Here is a 19,122-nt window from a genome sequence, read left to right as displayed (position 1 = left end):
GTTTGTATTTATTTTAACTAGGTGCAATAGTTATTAAATAGTTATTAACTATTTAATAACTACCTAGCTAAAATAAATACAAAGGTACCTGTAAAATAAAACCTAACCTAAGTTACAATAACACCTAACACTACACTATAATTAAATTTACTAAATTAAATACAATTACCTAAATTAAATTAAATTAGCTAAAGTACAAAAAAAACAAACACTAAATTTCAGAACATAATAAACAAATTACAGATATTTAAACTAATTACACTTAATCTAATAGCCATATCAAAATAAAAAAGCCCCCCCAAAATAAAAGAAAACCTTAGCCTAAACTAAACTACCAATAGCTCTTAATAGGGCCTTTTGCGGGGCATTGCCCAAAAGTAATCAGCTCTTTTACTTGTAAAAAAATACAAACAACCCCCCCCAACAGTAAAACCCACCACCCACACAAACAACCCCCCAAATAAAATACTAGCTAAAAAAATCTAAGATCCCCATTGCCCTGAAAAGGGCATTTGGATGGGCATTGACCTTAAAAGGGCAGTTTGCTCTTTTGCAGGCCCAAATCCTAACCTAAAAATAAAACCCACCCAATACACCCTTAAAAAACCCTAACCCCCTGACACTAACCCCCTGAAGATCGACTTACAGTTCTGAAGACTGGACATCCATCCTCAAGGAAGCGGCAGAAGTCTTCATCCAACTGGGCTGAAGTCCTCAACAAAGCCGGGAGTCTACATCCAAGCCGGGCAAAGTGGTCCTCCAGATGGACAGAAGTCTTCATCCAGACGGCATCTTCTATCTTCATCCATCCGACGCGGAGTGGGTCCATCTTCAATACATCCGATGCGGAGCATCCTCTTCATCCGACGCCATCCAAGATGGCGTCCCTTAGATTTCGATTGGCTGATAGAACAGCCAATAGAATGCGAGCTCAATTCTATTGGCTGATTGCATCAGCCAATAGGATTTTTTCTACCTTAATTCCAATTGGCTGATAGAATTCTATCAGCCAATCGGAATCTAAGGGACGCCATCTTGGATGATGTCATTTAAAGGAACCTTCATTCGTCGGGTAGTCGTCGGATGAAGAGAATGCTCCACGTCGGATGTCTTGAAGATGAACCCGCGTCGGATGGATGAAGATAGAAGATGCCGTCTGGATGAAGACTTCTGCCTGTCTGGAGGACCATTTCGCCCGGCTTGGATGAAGACTTCTCCTTGCTTCATTGAGGACTTCAGCCTGGTTGGATGAAGACTTCTGCCGCTTCCTTTAGGATGGATGTCCGGTCTTCAGAACAGTAAGTCAATCTTCAGGGGGTTAGTGTTAGGTTTTTTTAAGGGTATATTGGGTGGGTATAATTTTTAGGCTAGGGCTTTGGGCCGCAAAAGAGCTAACTGCCCTTTTAAGGGCAATGCCCATCCTCAATGGGGAGCTTAGGTTTTTTTAGATAGTATTTTATTTGGGGGGTTGTTTGTGTGGGTGGTGGGTTTTACTTTTGGAGGGTTGTTTGTATTTTTTTTTTACAGGTAAAAGAGCTGATTACTTTGGGGCAATGCCCCACAAAAGGCCCTTTTTTTTAAATACATTTTTATTGAGGTTATTAGCATGACAAATTCAAAATAAGACAAACCCAACAGGTTACAATAGGTGTACATAAACATTCACTTAGATTATAATAATGTTAATGAGCACTACAGTAACTTATATAGTCACATGTAAATTAGAAATGTTTCCTAAGAAAAACCAGAGTGAGCACACGTAATATAGTGTAACAAGCTAACCTAAAACCTCATTTTATATTTGAAAGAATCTCCCTCTCCTAATGTGATATGCCACTCCTGGACTCATTTAACTCTATATGTTATCTAAAGGGAGTAAAATGTTGAAAACGGTCTCTCTCAGACCAATGAAAAATTAACGGAAAATTCTCGACTGCTAAACGCAATGGAAAAATTTAAAAATAGTAAATTCAGTAATAACTTCTCAAATCTCCATTGCGATAAAATCTTTAAATTTTCAATACGTAGAGTATGATAGCATATGATATAAGTGTAACCTAAACTCACTACTATACAATTTTGATTATGACATCAAAACTTTTAGGCTTATATAAGCTAAATAAATAAATAAATTTATGACCGAAAACAGATTGGAATAGCGGTCTAATGATATAAACGGTCACTCTTGGACCTATGGGAGCTTAAGATATATCCAAGTAAAAAAAACAACATAGTTAGTGAGTAGCTTAAACAATAGTATACTAATACAATTAGAACTAAAATTATAAACGGTCTTTGTTAAACCATGACACATAATTAGTTTGGAATAGCGGACCAAAGCCGCTCTCTAAATAACCCAACCTTAATACTGGGAATATAAGATCTCCCCCTATCCAATGTGAATATATTATTATGAAATATCTAAATAGGTGTAAAAATGAAATATTCACCAATCTAGGCGTAATACATTGACCAGCGGAGTACCACCACTGAAAATTGAAATATGGGGGGGAGGGAGAAGTGCAGATCAGAGCGGAACCACACTATATATAAAAAGAAAGTGGCAATAATATTCCTTGAGGACATCCATCCTCAAGGAAGCATCAGAAGTCTTCATCCAGCCGGGCTGAAGTCCTCAACAAAGCCGGGAAAAGTCTTCATCCAAGCCGGGCAAAGTGGTCCTCCAGACGGGCAGAAGTCTTCATCCAGACGGCATCTTCTATCTTCATCCATCCAATGCGGAGCAGCTCCATATTCAAGACATCCGACGCGGAGCATCCTCTTCATCCGGAGTCTTCTTACTGCATGAAGGTTCCTTTAAATGACGTCATCCAAGATGGCGTCCCTTAGATTCTGATTGGCTGATATAATTCTATCAGCCAATCGGAATTAAGGTAGAAAAAATACTATTGGCTGATCCAATCAGCCAATAGGATTGAGCTTGCATTCTATTGGCTGATTGGAACAGCCAATAGAATGCAAGCTCAATCCTATTGGCTGATTGTATCAGCCAATAGGATTTGTTCTACTTTAATTTCGATTGGCTGATAGAATTCTATCAGCCAATCCGAATCTAAGGGACGCCATCTTGGATGATGTCATTTAAAGGAACCTTCATTCAGTAAGAAGACTCTGGATGAAGAGGATGCTCCGTGTCAGATGGATGAAGATAGAAGATCCGTCTGGAGGACCACTTCCCCCGGCTTGGATGAAGACTTCTCCCGGCTTCGTTTAGGACTTCGGCCCGGCTGGATGAAGACTTTTACCACTTTCTTAAGGATGGATGTCTGTCTTCAGAACAGTAAGTCGATCTTCAGGGGTTAGTGTTAGGTTTTTTTAAGGGTGTATTGGGTGGGTTTTATTTTTAGGTTAGGGCTTTGGGCTGCAAAAGAGCTAACTGCCCTTCCAAATGCCCTTTTCAGGGCAATGGGGAGCTAAGGTTTTTTTTAGTTAGGTTTTTATTTGGGGGTTTTGTTGTATGGGTGGTGGGTTTTACTGTTGGGGGGTGTTTGTATTTTTTTTTTTACAGGTAAAAGAGCTGATTACTTTTGGGCAATGCCCCACAAAAGGCCCTTTTAAGGGCTATTGATAGTTTAGTTTAGGCTAGGGTTTTTTTTATTTTGGGGGGCTTTTTTTATTTTGATAGGGCTATTAGAATTGGTGTAATTAGTTTAAAGATTTGTAATTTGTTTATTATTTTCTGTAATTTAGTGGGTTTTTTTGTACTTTAGCTAATTGTATTTAATTTATTTAATTGTATTTAATTTAGGTCATTTATTTAATTGTAGTGTAGTGTTAGGTGTTAGTGTAACCTAGGTTAGGTTTTATTTTACAGGTTCTTTTGTATTTATTTTAGCTAGGTAGTTAGTAAATAGTTAATAACTATTTAGTAACTATTCTAACTAGTTAAAATAAATACAAACTTGACTGTAAAATAAAAATAAACCCTAAGCTAGCTACAATGTAACTATTAGTTATATTGTAGTTAGCTTAGGGTTTATTTTACAGGTAAGTATTTAGCTTTAAATAGGAATTATTTAGGTAATAATATTATTTTTTATTTAGATTTATTGTAATTATATTTAAGTTAGGGGGTGTTAGGGTTAGACTTAGGTTTAGGGGTTAATACATTTAGTATAGTGGCGGCGACGTTGGGGGCGGCAGATTAGGGGTTAATAATATTTAACTAATGTGTGCAAGGTGGGAGTGCGGCAGGTTAGGGGTTAATATGTTTATTATAGTGGCGGCGATGTCCGGAGCGGTAGATTAGGGGTTAAAAAATATAATGTAGGTGGCGACGATGTTGGGGGCGGCAGTTTAGGGGTTAATAAGTGTAAGATTAGGGGTGTTTAGACTCGGGGTTCATGTTAGGGTGTTAGGTGTAAACATACATTTTATTTCTCCATAGGAATCAATGGGGCTGCGTTACTGAGATTTACGCTGCTTTTTGGCAGGTGTTATACTTTTCTCAGCCGGCTCTCCCCATTGATGTCTATGGTGCAATAGCACGTATGACCAGCTCACCGCTGACTTAAGCAGTGCTGGTATTGGAGTGCTGTAAGGTGCACAATTTTGCTCAATGCTCACTTTTTGCCTTTTAACGCCGGGTTTGTAAAAACCTATTATAACAGCACTGCAGGGAAGTGAGCGGTGAGAAAAAAACTGCTCATTAGCCCCGCACAGCTCAAAACTTGTAATCTGGCTGTTAGTCTTCTTTCTCTTCTTCTTCTCCTCTATCCCTCTCCCTCCTCTTGTTTGTCCTCTTCTTTTTACAAGAACGCTCGCATTAAGAGTTGGGGGAATGCATACCCAAATAGAAAGAGAAGAAGATGAAGATGGAGAAAAAAGAGGCAAAGAAAAGATAAAGAAGAAGAAAAAGGGACACTAACACCTAATACCTGTCTATCCTCTGATAGTTTCAGTATCATTAATGTGTCAAAACACACATTGACTGAATCTGAAAAATCTGTCCTATCTAAAGGTTTGGGGTTTGCTCCCACAAACAAATTTTCCAGTTTCAGTACCCTGCTGGATGTTAACAAATTCATCAGAAAAATTACACTAAAAAGGTTTTTTTCTCTTACCTCTGAAACAGATGATGAATCTGAGCATACAGCAAATACTGATCTAGTTAAAAACACCAACAATATTTCTTATTTGCCCTTTTCCGATGCTTGTACTCTTACAACACTCAATGAATTGTCTAGTAAGTCTTCTGATCCTACACCTAAGCAGTTACAAAAACCTAAAAAGACTAAATCTGATTTTTATCCCATTCAACATATGGATGCAATATTAAATGCCTTTCAAAAAGCAGTCCAGGATGATATCCTAACTCTAGAGGCTGACATTAGTGACAATGCTGCTGCCCCCAATTTGAAATATTAAAAACGTATGGCTATCAAATCCTTACAAAACAATCATGATATTGTTATAAAAAATTTGGTTAAGGGTGGTAGCATTGTCATCATGGACAAAAGCTTCTATTTTCAAGAGGCCTACAGACAACTATCTGACATCAACACCTATTACAAGTTATCTACCAATACTACTAACATCTTTAAAAAGGAACTAATACAGTTGGTTCAAGAAGGCATTTCACTGGGCATTTTTTGCTCCAATGACTTAAATACCTTACTTCCAGAGAATCCAATCATTCCCATTTTTTACCATGTACCAAAGGTGCACAAAGACATTGAGCGCCCTCCAGGTAGACCAATAGTCTCTGGCATTAGCTCACTTTTTGAACCCATAGGAGCCTGGCTTGATGCCATTTTACAACCAATTGCCAAGGGACAGTTGAGCTACCTGGAGAACAGCTCGTATTTGCTTAACAAATTAGAAAACATTGAGTGGCAAGAGCACTATATGTGGATGGTAGTAGACATCTCATCATTATATACATGTATTCCTCACTCCTTGGATGTTCAAATTGTTGAATCTTTCTTAACCAAAGAGTTAGAGTTGGATGACATCACCAAACATTATATAGGAGACATTTTGAGGCATCTTTTATATCTCATAATTTCTTTTTGTTTAATCAAGAGTTTTTTCAACAAACATGCGGCACGGCGATGAGGGCAAAATTTGCCCCATCGTTTGCCAACTTGTATGTAGCTTGGTGGTATATCTCTTATATAAACAATTCAATGAATCCATGGTGTGAAGACATTGTCTTCTATTCATGATACATAGATGACTTGCTTTTTATAGTCAAAAAACCACTAGATGACTCTTCATACCACAAATTCATGGACTACCTAAATGACAACCCTATGGGCCTTAAGTTCACGGGCACCTACAGTAGAACTGAAGTAGACTTAACCTTACAAATACATAATAATCAAATATGTACAAAAACATATAGAAAACCCACCACTGGGAACACCATTTTACATGCCACATCACAACACTCTAAACATTTGGTACAGGCCATACCTAAAGGACAGTTTATTAGACTCAGGAGGAATACCAAATCAGATGAAGTCTATGATCAACAGGCCATTGAGCTTAAAAATAGATTAGTCAACAGAGGCTATAATAAAAATAATCTAGCTAAATGTCGCCAACTAGGGAAAATATCTGATATTAACTCAACAACTAGACAACACAAAGATTCAAATAATAGTGATTTCACTGCTCTAAAATTAGACATTTCCTTACACAAGACACAACTAAGAATTTAATCCACTCTCTCATCCTTTCCCGCCTCGATTACTGCAACTCTGTCCTCTCTGGTCTCCCCAGCCTCTTACCTCTAGGATTAAACACAAAATTCTTACTCTGACATACAAAGCTCTCAACTGCACTGCCCCCCCCCTATATCTCAGACCTCTGGGGATATTTATCAAAGCCTCAACTATGCTGCATTCGCCGGCACCAATACGCTGCCTAACATTACCTAACATCGCGGCTGCAGACCTGAATACGCTCTCCATATTTATAAAAAAAGCCGGCAAAAAGACACGCACCAAGTACAGGGCAATGAGCATCAGACTGTTGTTAACTAACAGTCATCGATCTCACGTCTATTCGGCTTTTTACCAACTTTATTTATAACCTGTCACTAAATGCTGCCACTATACTAAAATGTTTAACCCCCTATCCCGCCGCTCCTGGACCCCGCCGCCACCTAAATAAAATTATTAACCTCTATCCCGCTGTTCCCGGACCCCCCACCACCTAAATAAAGTTATTAACCCCTATCCTGCCGCTCCTGGACCCCGCCGCCACATAAATAAAATTATTAGCCCTTATCCCGCCGCTCCTGGAATCTGCCGCCACTAAATAAACGTATTAACCCCTAAACCTCTGGCCTCCCACATCACTACCACTAACTAAACCTCTTAACCCCTAAACCGCCAGCCCCCCACATTGCCATAAACTAAATTAAGCTAAACCTAACATCCCGCTAACTTTAAATTAACATTACAACATCCCTATTTTCAAATAAATTTAAAATAACCTGTAGAATTTAAATAAACTATTTTAAACTATTAATTAACCTACGCTAACTATTATACTACAATTAAATTAAACTAGCAATTAAATAAACTAAATTACATATTAAAAAAACCTATTCCTACTAAAATTATTTAAATATACTATTAAACCTAATTACAAATTACTAAATTACCAAAAAAACAAACACTAAGTTACAAAAAATAAAAAACACAAAATTTTGAAAAACAAAACACATTATCAAAAATAAAAAAGAATTACACCTAATCTAATAGTTCTATCAAAATAAAAATGCTCCCCCCAAAATAAAAAAAATACCCTAGCCTACAATAAACTGCCAATGGGCCTTAAAGGGGCCTTTTGTGGGCATTGCCCAAAAGAAATCAGCTCTTTTACCTGTAAAAAAAATACAAACACCCCAACAGTAAAACCCACCACCCAACCAACCAACCCCCCAAATAAAAACCCTATCTAAAATAACCTAAGCTCCCCATTGCCCTGAAAAGGGCATTTGTATGGGCCTTGCCCTTAAAAGGGCATTTAGCTCTTTTACCTGCCCAGACCCTAATCTAAAAATAAAACCCACCCAAAAAAAAACCTTAAATAAACCTAACACTAACCCCCGGCGATCTACTTACAGTTCTTGAAGTCCTGCTTGATGGATCCATCCAGCCGGAGAAGACATCATCCAGGCAGCAAGAAGTCTTCATCCAGGCGGCCCCTTCTATCTTCATCCAGCCGGCGAAGTCTTCATCCAGACGGCATCTTCTATCTTCATCCATCCGGCATGGAGCGGGTCCATCCTGAAGATAACCAGCTCCTCTTCAATACTGTCACTGCCATAAACTGGAACTTGAATGCAAGTGACGTCATCCAAGATGGTGTCCCTTACATTCCTATTGGCTGAAAGGTTCCAATCAGCCAATAGGATTTGAGCAGTTCTCATCCTATTGGCTGTTCCAATCAGCCAATAGGATGAGAGCTCAATCCTATTGGCTGATTGGAACAGCCAATAGGATGAGAGCTGCTCAAATCCTATTGGCTGATTAGAACAGCCAATAGGATTCTAGCAGCTCTAATCCTATTCGCTCATTGGAACCTTTCAGCCAATAGAAATGCAATTGACGCCATCTTGGATGATGTCACTTGCATTTAAGTTTCAGTTTACTGAGGCGACCGTATTGAAGAGGAGCTCCACACCGGATGTCTTCAGGATGGACCCACTCCAAGCCTGATGGATGAAGATAGAAGATGCCGTCTGGATGAAGACTTCACCGGCTGGATGAAGATAGAAGAGGCCACCTGGATGAAGACTTCTTGCCGTCTAGATGATGACTTCTCCGGCTGGATGGATCCTTCAAGCGGGACTTCAAGAATTGTAAGTGGATTGTCGGGGGTTAGTGTTAGGTTTCTTTAAGGGTTTTTTGGATGGGTTTTATTTTTAGATTAGAGTCTGGGCAGGTAAAAGAGCTAAATGCCCTTTTAAGGGCAATGCCCATAAAAATGCCCTTTTTTAGGGCAATGGGTAGCTTAGGTTATTTTAGATAGGGTTTTTATTTTGGGGGGTTGGTAGGTTGGGTGGTGGGTTTTACTGTTGGGGGGTGTTTATATTTTTTTTTTTACAGGTAAAAGAGCTGATTTCTTTAGGGGAATGCCCACAAAAGGCCATTAGTAGTTTATTGTAGGCTAGGGTTTTTTTTATTTTGTGGGGCTTTTTTATTTTGATAGGGTGTAATTGTTTTTTATTTTTGATAATGTGGTTTGTTTGTTTTCGTAATTTAGTGTTTTTTATTTTTTGTAACTTAGTATTTCTTTTGGTAATTTAGTCATTTGTAATTAGGTTTAATAGTAGATTTAAATAATTTTAATAGGGTTAAGTTTTTTTAATATGTAATTTAGTTTGTTAGTTTAATTTAATTGTAGTATAATAGTTAGCGTAGGATAATTAAAAGTTTAAAATAGTTTATTTAAATTCTACAGGTAAGGTTACATTTATTTTAAGATAGGGATGTTGAAATTTTAATTTAAATTTAGTGGATTGTTAGGTTTAGGGGTTAATAGCTTAATTTAGTTTATGGCTATGTGGGGGACTGGCGGTTTAGGGGTTAATAGGTTTAGTTAGTGGTAGTGATGTGGGAGGCCAGAGGTCCGGAAGCGGAGGGATAGGGGTTAATAACTTTATTAAGGTGGTGGTGGGTCCGGGAGTGGGTTAATAACTTTTATTTAGGTTGCAGCGATGTTGAGGCGGCAGATTAGGGGTGTTTAGACTCGGGGCTTATGTTAGGGTGTTAGGTGTAAATGTCACTTGTTTTCAACCATATAAATCAATGGGATATCTGGCAGCATCGAACATAAGCATTCACTGCCTCCAGGGTGGCAGATTGAAAACCAGGTACGCTGGGCCAGAATAGCAGTGAGCGTACCTGTTAGAAATTTGATAACTTTGAAAAAGTGTCAGATAGAGCCGAATGTGTATTCGGAACATCTGTAATGACGTAAGCATTGATCTGTATCGGATTGAGACCAGCTGATCGTATGTTACATCACAAATTTCAACTTTTGCCACTCTGTAGGCTTTGATAACTAGGTTGGATCAAGCTGGCAACAATTACGCTACAGAATTCCATCATATTTGCGGTTGACGGCTTGATAAATATACCCCCTTGTCTCCAGATACTCTCCCTCCCGTCCCCTTCACTCTGCTTATGACCTCCTACTCTCCTCCTCTCTTGTTACCGCCTTACACTCCCATTTACAGGACTTCTCCAGACTGGCAACTATCTTGTGGAACTCTCTGTCTCGCTCCACAAGACTGTCCCCTAGTTTTGAAAGCTTCAAGCGCTCCCTAAAGACTCTACTATTCAGGGATGCATACAACCTACACTAACCTTTCTTTATACCAGTTCCTCTCCTACATTGCTATCCCTTGATCCCCCTTTGCATGTAAGCCTAAGAGTCCAGCTGTTTGTAGATAACCTTCTTAAGAGCTGACTACAACAATGCGACTCTTTGCAGGGCTCTCTACCCGTTTGATCCCTATAAATGTTTTGTTGTACTCCTCATTTGTTTATAGCGCTGCAGAATCTGTTGGTGCTCTACAAATAACCAATAATAATAATAATAAACGACATTGTCACATATTGTTTGTGTTCTGAAAAGGATATATTGTTCCCAAAGCTTCAATAAATAAGTGAACTTTTTTTGTGAAAATCCTGTACAATTTTATTATTGTTATTTACTTTGTGTTAGTTCTCAGGTGGCAGTCCCTGGAGGGTGGAATCACTGATTTGAGATTATATATTTATATATATATATATACACACATACAGAGAGAAGTGCACTCACAGGAACGAACAACCAGCTCAATACCATAGTTAGCCTGCTCTATGGTGACTTCTTTTAGCCCAGTAATGCTTTTCATAGAGAAGAACTTTCCTGTAGTATATCAGTCTGATCCCCTCTATTACAGTCAGTCCAGCACCGAAATACCAGGCAATTCCTCTCTGAACAAGGAACACAGCAACCCCAGATGATCGTTTCAGCCTTCATTGGGCCTCATCAGTGAGGTGTAGCCATATTCCTCTAAGCACACTGAGCAAGGACTCCATGCCTGGCTGCCCCTTTTTCCCATAGGGAGACTAAATACATACAGAGAGAAGTGCACTCACAGGAATGAACAACCCGACTCAATACCATTGTTAGCCTGTTCTATGGCGATTTGTCACCTGTGTGCCACTTCTTTTAGCCAAGTAATGCTTTTCACAGAGTAGAACTTTCCTGTAGTATATCAGTCTGATCCTGCCTATTACTGTCAGTCCAGCGCCGAAATACCAGGCAATTCCTCTCTGAACAAGTAACACAGCAACCCCAGACGATCGTTTTGGCCTTCATTGGGCCTCGTCAGTGAGGTGTAGCCATATTCCTCTAAGCACACTGAGCAAAGAGTCCACGTCTGGTTGCCCCTTTTTCCCATAGGGAGATTAAATACATACAGAGAGAAGTGCACTCACAGGAACAAACAACCAGCTCAATACCACACACACACACTTTATATATATATATATATATATATATATATATATATATATATATATATATATATATAAATAAGGTTTTATTGTTTATATGTTTTTGTGTGATTAATAAATAAAAAATGGACCTAGTAAGCTCAATAAAAAAAAATAATAAAAAAATTACGCACACACACATATATATGTATACATATTTATATTGTGTCTTTGTATAGGTAAATGTAATAACATGTACCCAGGGTAACAAATTATTATATATGAACAAAATGTACTATTTATTCATGTTATTGACATGAGAAGTTCCAACACTGAATGTGATTTGGAGAGATAAAAATAGAAATACTTTTTCCCACTTTGAGATTACCAGATTGAAATTCCGTGGATAACGTGATAATCTGCTTTTGCGATTAACTTGCAGCTGGAAAAAGAATACTTAGGACCATATTATAAGTGGAGCACTATTTAATGCTCCTGCTGGAGTATTAACTGTGCTAGAAGTAAGCTTTTTGCATGCGTCGGGTTGCGGTCATATTATAAGTTGAAAGTAAACTGTTTTTGCTCGGACTCTAACCCAACGCATGTAAAAAGTCAAAATTAGAATAGCGGAACAACAAGAAAGTAAAAAGGAATTTCTTAGTAAAGTCAGAAAGAAATATACTCACAATATGAGAAAGCAAAGGTAATGCCTAAGCGAACAAGCTGAGATCTCTGTGTGTCAGTGTACTGCACTCCTGCCACGGCTGCTCCTTTCAGTTCCAAAAATGCAAATCAGGCTCTAAAAACAAACAAATGAAAAGGGTGCCTCCCAGTGCAATAGGGTTATATATATATATATATATATATATATATATATATATATATATATATATAATCCCTAGTGCGATGAGGAGTATAGATGGTATACTCACAAAATAATTAGCACATCCAAGTGCTAAAATCGCATGCTGGGCTGTTTTAGTGAAGCAGCTCAAAAAAACTCCAGTAGTCTGGGTTAGTCCGGTGCAATCAAGATGATATGTCGTGTATCAAGGACTCCAAAATTATTGACAAAGTACCAATAATTAATAAGTATAAAAAATATATATTTAGATAAAATCAAAGTTTGTACAATAGTAAAAACAATTAATAAGAACAATGAACTAATGCTGCAATGCATTTCCGGATGCCTGAGGAAACCGTGCGGAGACGCTAAGAAATGTGTTGCAGCATTTGTGTATTGTTCTTGTTAATTGTTTTTACTATTGTACAAACTTTGATTTTATCTAAATATATAGTTGTTATACTTAGTAATTATTTGTACTTTGTCAATAATTTTGGAGTCCTTGATACAAGACATATCTTCTTGATTGCACCGGACTAAACAACCACACTACTGGAGTTTAGTGAGCTGGGTCACTAAGATAGCCCAACATGGGTTTTTAGCACTTGAATGTGCTAATTATTTTGTGAGTATACCATCTCTACTCCGCATCACACCAGGGATTATCTACAGTATATAACCCTATTGCACTAGGAGGCGCCCTTTTCATTTGTTTGTTTTTAAAATGTAGAATACCGCACGCGATAACGTGTTCCCCCATAGAAGTCAATGGTGCAGAAAACACGATACCGTATTCTCAAGTGTGTTAACCTGACATGAAAAAATGAATATTTCACATTCCATTGTTCTTCACACAGAATAATATGTTCTATTTATTCAAAATACATCTATCTATCTATCTATCTATCTATCTATAAATATATATATATATATATATATATATATATATATACATACTGTATATAATATAAATTCTTAGAACATATTATTTAATGTGAAGAACAATGGAATGTGAAATATTTCCAGCAAAATAAAGTTAAACACTTTATTAAATAATAATATTGCATAAATACATTTTTACATGTTTTCATCTATTTAACTGCAAAGGACTCCAATGCATGTATATGTATGGATATATATATATATATATATATATGTGTACAAATGTATTTATATGTGTATATACTATATCTGTAAATAGATACAGTAAATACACATATAAACACATATATATACAAATACATATTTACACGTATATAGACATAGATTTACATACATATCTATCTATAGAAATGTATATGTAGGTATCTCAATATTCACAACCCTTTGCCTGTTTATTTTTTCTAACACCTGAGACCTCATATCTTTGAGCCTTTATAACTTTTTAACTCTTTTTTTTTGCATTCTATTTTTTAATAATAATAATGGTTACCTCATTGCACTCCCATTTACAGGACTTCTCCAGACTGGCTCCCATCTTGTGGAACTCTCTGCCTCCCCCACAAGACTCTCCCCTAGTTTTGAAAGCTTCAAGCGCTCCCTAAAGACTCTACTGTTCAGGGATGCATACAACCTATGCTAACCTTACTTTATACCAGTTCCACTCATCCATTGCTATCCCCTGAACCCCCTTAACATGTAAGCCTAAGAGTCCAGCTGTTTGTAGATCACCTTCTTGAGAGTGGATTACAAAAGTCCAACTCTTGGCAGGGCCCTCTACCCATTTGATTCCTTTTAATTGTTTTGTTGTACTCCCCTTTGTTTATAGCGCTGCGGAATCTGTTGGCGCTCTACAAATAACCGATAATAATAATTAGATAGTGTTATTATGAGTTTAACTGTATTTGTAATGTATTTATGATGTGTTTTGTGACACTTTTTTGTTTGCAAAACAGTTAGCCAGAGCTCTGAGGTTGCACTAACCCAACGAGGGTTAACTTCAATTGAGTTTAAGTGATCGCGTTTACTTTCATCTTGTAATAAAAGCAAAAAACCTGACATGAGCAAACAGCCACAATAAACCCCTTTTCACTTGCGTGCAACTGTTAGGACTCCATTAATAACCTAGCCCTTAGACAGCAACAATACTACCAATGTTGCAGAGTCAGCTTCTGCGTTTGATGCACCATTTAATACAGAAGAACTGCATAATCAACTAATCCATAAATGTCAAATAAATAACACTTTCCTTTATACAATTTATAAAAAAAAATTCTGATTAATTTCAAAGTTTCCTTTCAATTTCTTATTCCTTGTGTCATGTGACAGTTGTCAGCCAATCACAGATATATAAAGATATATGAGCTGTTAACTCTTGAACATGCTTAGTGAAAACTAGAGCTTCCAAAAGAGTGCACAGAAAAAGACTCACACTCCTCCAAGATGGAAAAGCTGTATGCTTACAATTGTTTCTGTTGTATGAGGTGTGATGAAACTATGAAGTGAGATGATTAATAACCACTATTTCATCCTACCTTTTGTTCACAGTAGATCTATCTTAGAAACATCTTCTCCCCTGTCCGCCCTGCATCGCGTATTGCTGCACACATTTATCATTGCACACTATTCAAAGTGTACAATCCCGACCCCTGCTCACAAGCAGCCAATTGCAGGTGAGCAAAAGCTGTCAATCTCCCCAGTCAAAAAAGTCTGGGGGATTGACAAACACCACATTAAAGTTGGCATAGTGGGGGCATTCACTATATTTCAGGAGTGAGAACAGTTAATTGCAATTTATTAGGAAATGTATGTGTGTTTAATTCCTTTTTACTTTTATTTTGTATTTAGTCTTAAAGGAACAGTCAATACCAGAATTTTTGTTGTTTAAAAAGATAGATAGATACTGTCTTTATTACCCATTCCCCAGTTTTGCATAACCAACACAGTTATAATAAAACACCTCTGTAATTACCTTGTATCTATGCCTCTGCAAACTGCCCCCTTATTTAAATTTTTTTGACAAACTTGCATTTTAGCCAATCAGCGTTCACTCCTAGGTAACTTCACGTGCGTGAGCTCAATGTTATCTATATGAAACACAGGAACTTATGCCCTCTAGTGGTGAAAAACTTTCAGAATGCATTCAGATTAGAGGTGGCCTTCAAGGTCTAAGAAATTAGCATATGAACCTTCTAGCTTTAGCTTTCAACTAAGAATACCAAGAGAACAAAGCAAAATTGGTGATGAAAGAAAATTGCAAAGTTGTTTAAAATTGCATGCCCTATTTGAATCATGACAGTTTTGTTTTAACTTGACTGTCCCTTTAAAGGGACACTTTACTCAAATGTTTTCTCCCCTTAGTTTGTTCCCAATGATCCAGTTTAACTTGTGGAGTGTATTACATGTTTTACAAGTATTTCCTTTATCCTTATATGGCCTTTGAAATAGTTTATTTAGCCTGTGGTATCCCCACCTATTTTGAAAGTTTCTGGCTTTAGGTCCAAGCTATATATAAGCTGTATAAACACAGCCAGCATAAGAAATTACACTCCCAATTTATGCTTACCAGATAAATGTATTTCCTTCCAGATAGGCTTAAATATCCCTCCCACTTCCTCATTACCCCAGTCATTCTGCCGATGGAACAAGGAAAAGTAGGAAAAACATTAGGGTATAAATGGTGCCAGAAGAATAAAATAAATAATAAGGGACTGCCCATAGACAAGAAAAAATGGTCGAGGGCTGTGGACTCTCCCCATCCGGAAGGAAAGGAAATTTATCTGGTAAGCATAAATTATGTTTTCCTTCCTAAGATAGGGAGAGTCCAAGGCTTCATTTCTTACTGTTGGGAAAACTATACCCAAGCTCCAGAGGACACTGAATGAATAACGGGAGGGAACAAAAAGGAAGAGGCGGATCCTATTCTGAGGGCACCACAGCCTGCAAAATGTTTCTCCTGAAAGCAGTTTCAGCTGAAGCAAGAACATCAAACTTGTAAAATTTTGAAAAAGTATGTAAGGAGGATCAGGTAGCCGCTTTACAATTCTGATCCATAGAGGCCTCGTTCTGAAAGGCCCAAGAGAAAGCCACTGCTCTAGTGGAATGAGTCTTTATCCTCTCAGGAGGACGATGTCCTACTATCTCATAAGCTAAGCGGATGACATTCCTTAACCAAAAAGATAGGGAAGTCGAAGTAGCCTTCTGCTGCTTTTGCTTCCCCGAATAGACAACAAACAAAGAGGAAGATTGTCTAAACTCCTTAGTAGCCTGAAAATAGACTTCAAGGCGCGAACCACATCCAAATTGTGAAGTACAGGTATACCTCACTTTACAGCGCTAATACAGCGCTTTTTGGAGATGAAGTTCAACCTCCAATGATTTTAAAACAGTGCTGTAATCTTCGTGAGATTGCAAGAAAAGTGACTGGCACCATTTTGTTATGCTCAGTTTACTCTGTTAACAGCATTACAGTGCAATCTGTGTATCAGTGTTGTAGTCTGGCAATTTTTTCTACACTATTTGTCACTATTTTACAGGTACAGTTTTTATTGAATACTGTGCTGTGCTAGTGTGAAACTAAACTTAGTGCTATTGCACCCCTAATATATGTTATTTCAAACATGTTTTCAAGTGTTTAAACACTGGCAAGTGAAAAGAAAGCTAAAACAACGTTGTTTCACTTTATAGCGGGGCTCCTGTCTCTAACCCGCTGTATGAGTGAGGTATACCTGTAAGCGTTCCTTTGATGAAGATGGATTAGGACACAATAAAAGGGACCACAATCTCCTGATTGATGTTGCAAACCGACACAACCTTAGTGAGAAAACATAATTTAGTACGTAAAACTGCCTTATCTGTATGAAAAATCAGATAAGGGGGCTCACATTGCAAAGCAGAGATCTCAAAAACTCTGCACGCAGAGCCAATAGCCAATAAAAAAAGAACCTTCCAATATAACAATTTTATGTCAATGGAATGCAAAGGCTCAAACGGAACCTGTTACAAAACCCGAAGAACAAGATTTAGGCTCCAAGGAGGAGCCTCAGATCTAAACACAGGTCTGATCCTAATCAGAGCCTTAACAAAGGACTGCACATATGGAAGCTCAGCCAGTCTCTTGTGCAATAAAACCGACATGGCCGAAATCTCTCCCCTTCTCCAGCCCATCCTGGAGAAAAGATAAGATCCTGGCAACCTTAAATCTGTGCCAGGAAAAAACACACTCTTTACACTATAATAAGTAGGTCCTCCACACCTTATGGTAGATATGCTGAGTAACTGGTTTAAAAGCTTGAATAAGAGTATCAATGACACTTCCAGAGAATCCTCTCTTGGCTAAGACTAAAGGTTCAATCTCCACACAGTCAGCCTCAGAGAATCTAGATTTTGATGAATAAATGGACCTTGTATCAGCAGGTCTCTGCGACAAGGTAACTTCCACAGAGCAGAGGAGGACATCCCCACTAGATCCACGAACCACGTCCTTTGCGGCCACGATGGAGCAATCAGGATTACTGATACACGCTCCTGCTTGATGCAGGCCACCACTCGTGGAAGAAGCAGTAATGGCAGAAAAAGATGTATGAGTTTAAACCTCCAGGGCACTGCTAGTGTATCTATTAGATCCGCTTCGGGATCCCTCAACCTCGACCTGTACCTGGGTAGCTTGGTATTAAGAAGGAACACCATGAGATCTATCTTCAGCGTCCCCCACTTGCTGCATATCTCTGCTAACACCTCAGGATGGAGAGACCATTCCCCTGGACGAAAGGATTGCCTGTTGAGAAAATCCAACTCCCAGTTGTCCACACCCAGAATGTGAATCACTGACAGCAAACAGTTGTGGGCCTCCACCCACTCCATAATCTGAGATGCTTCCTTCATCTCCAATTAACTTCTCGTTCCCCCCCTGATGGTTGATGTAAACCACCAAGGTTATATTGTCTGATTGGAATCTGATAAACTGGGATGAACCCAGAAGTGGCCAAGCCTTTAAGGCCTTGAAGATTGCCCGTAGTTTCAAAATATTGATCGGGATGGAGGACTCCTCCTGAGTCCACAATCCTTGTGCCTTCCTGGCACCACAAACAGCTCCCCATCCGGATAGGCTTGCGTCCTTAGTCACAATCTCCCAGAATCGTCTTAAGAAGCATGTCCCTCAGGACAGATGATCTGGACAGAGCTACCAAGAGAATGATTCTATCGACCGGCTGTCTAATACAATCTGTTGAGACAGATCTGAATGATTGCCGTTCTACTGCCTCAGCATGCACAGTTGTAAAGATCTGAGATGGAACCTGGCAAAAGGAATAATGTCCATGCAGGACACCATGAAACCTATCACCTCCATAGACTGAGCCACAGAGGGACTCAAGGAGGTCCGGAGGGCAAGACATGACAAAGTTAGCTTGCAACGTCTCTGGTATGTTAGAAATATCCTCATGGATATGGAGTCTATTATAGTACCCAGGAATTCCACTCTGGTACTTGGGATAAGAGAACTCTTTTCCAATTTTATCTTCCATCCATGTGATCAAAGAAGACTGAGAAGGGACTCAGAGAATTCTTTTGCAAGACCAATGGATGGTGCTTACACCAGAATATCCTCCAAGTATGGGGATAATGCAATACCCTGAGATCTGGCAACGGCTAGAAAAGCCCCAGAACCTTCATAAAGATTCTTGGAGCAGTAGCTAGGCCAAATGGAAGGGCAATAAACCAGAACTGCTAGTCCAGCAATGCAAACCTCAGGAACTAAAAGTGTTCCCTGTTTATTGGAACATGAAAGTAAGTGTCCTTGAGATCTATAGTGGTCATAAACTGGTCTTCCTGAATTAAAGGAAGGATGGACCTTATCGTCTCCATCTTGAA

This window comes from Bombina bombina, chromosome 6 (assembly GCF_027579735.1).
Source record: "Bombina bombina isolate aBomBom1 chromosome 6, aBomBom1.pri, whole genome shotgun sequence".
Lineage (NCBI taxonomy): Eukaryota > Metazoa > Chordata > Amphibia > Anura > Bombinatoridae > Bombina > Bombina bombina.
This window is presented reverse-complemented; position numbering follows the sequence as displayed.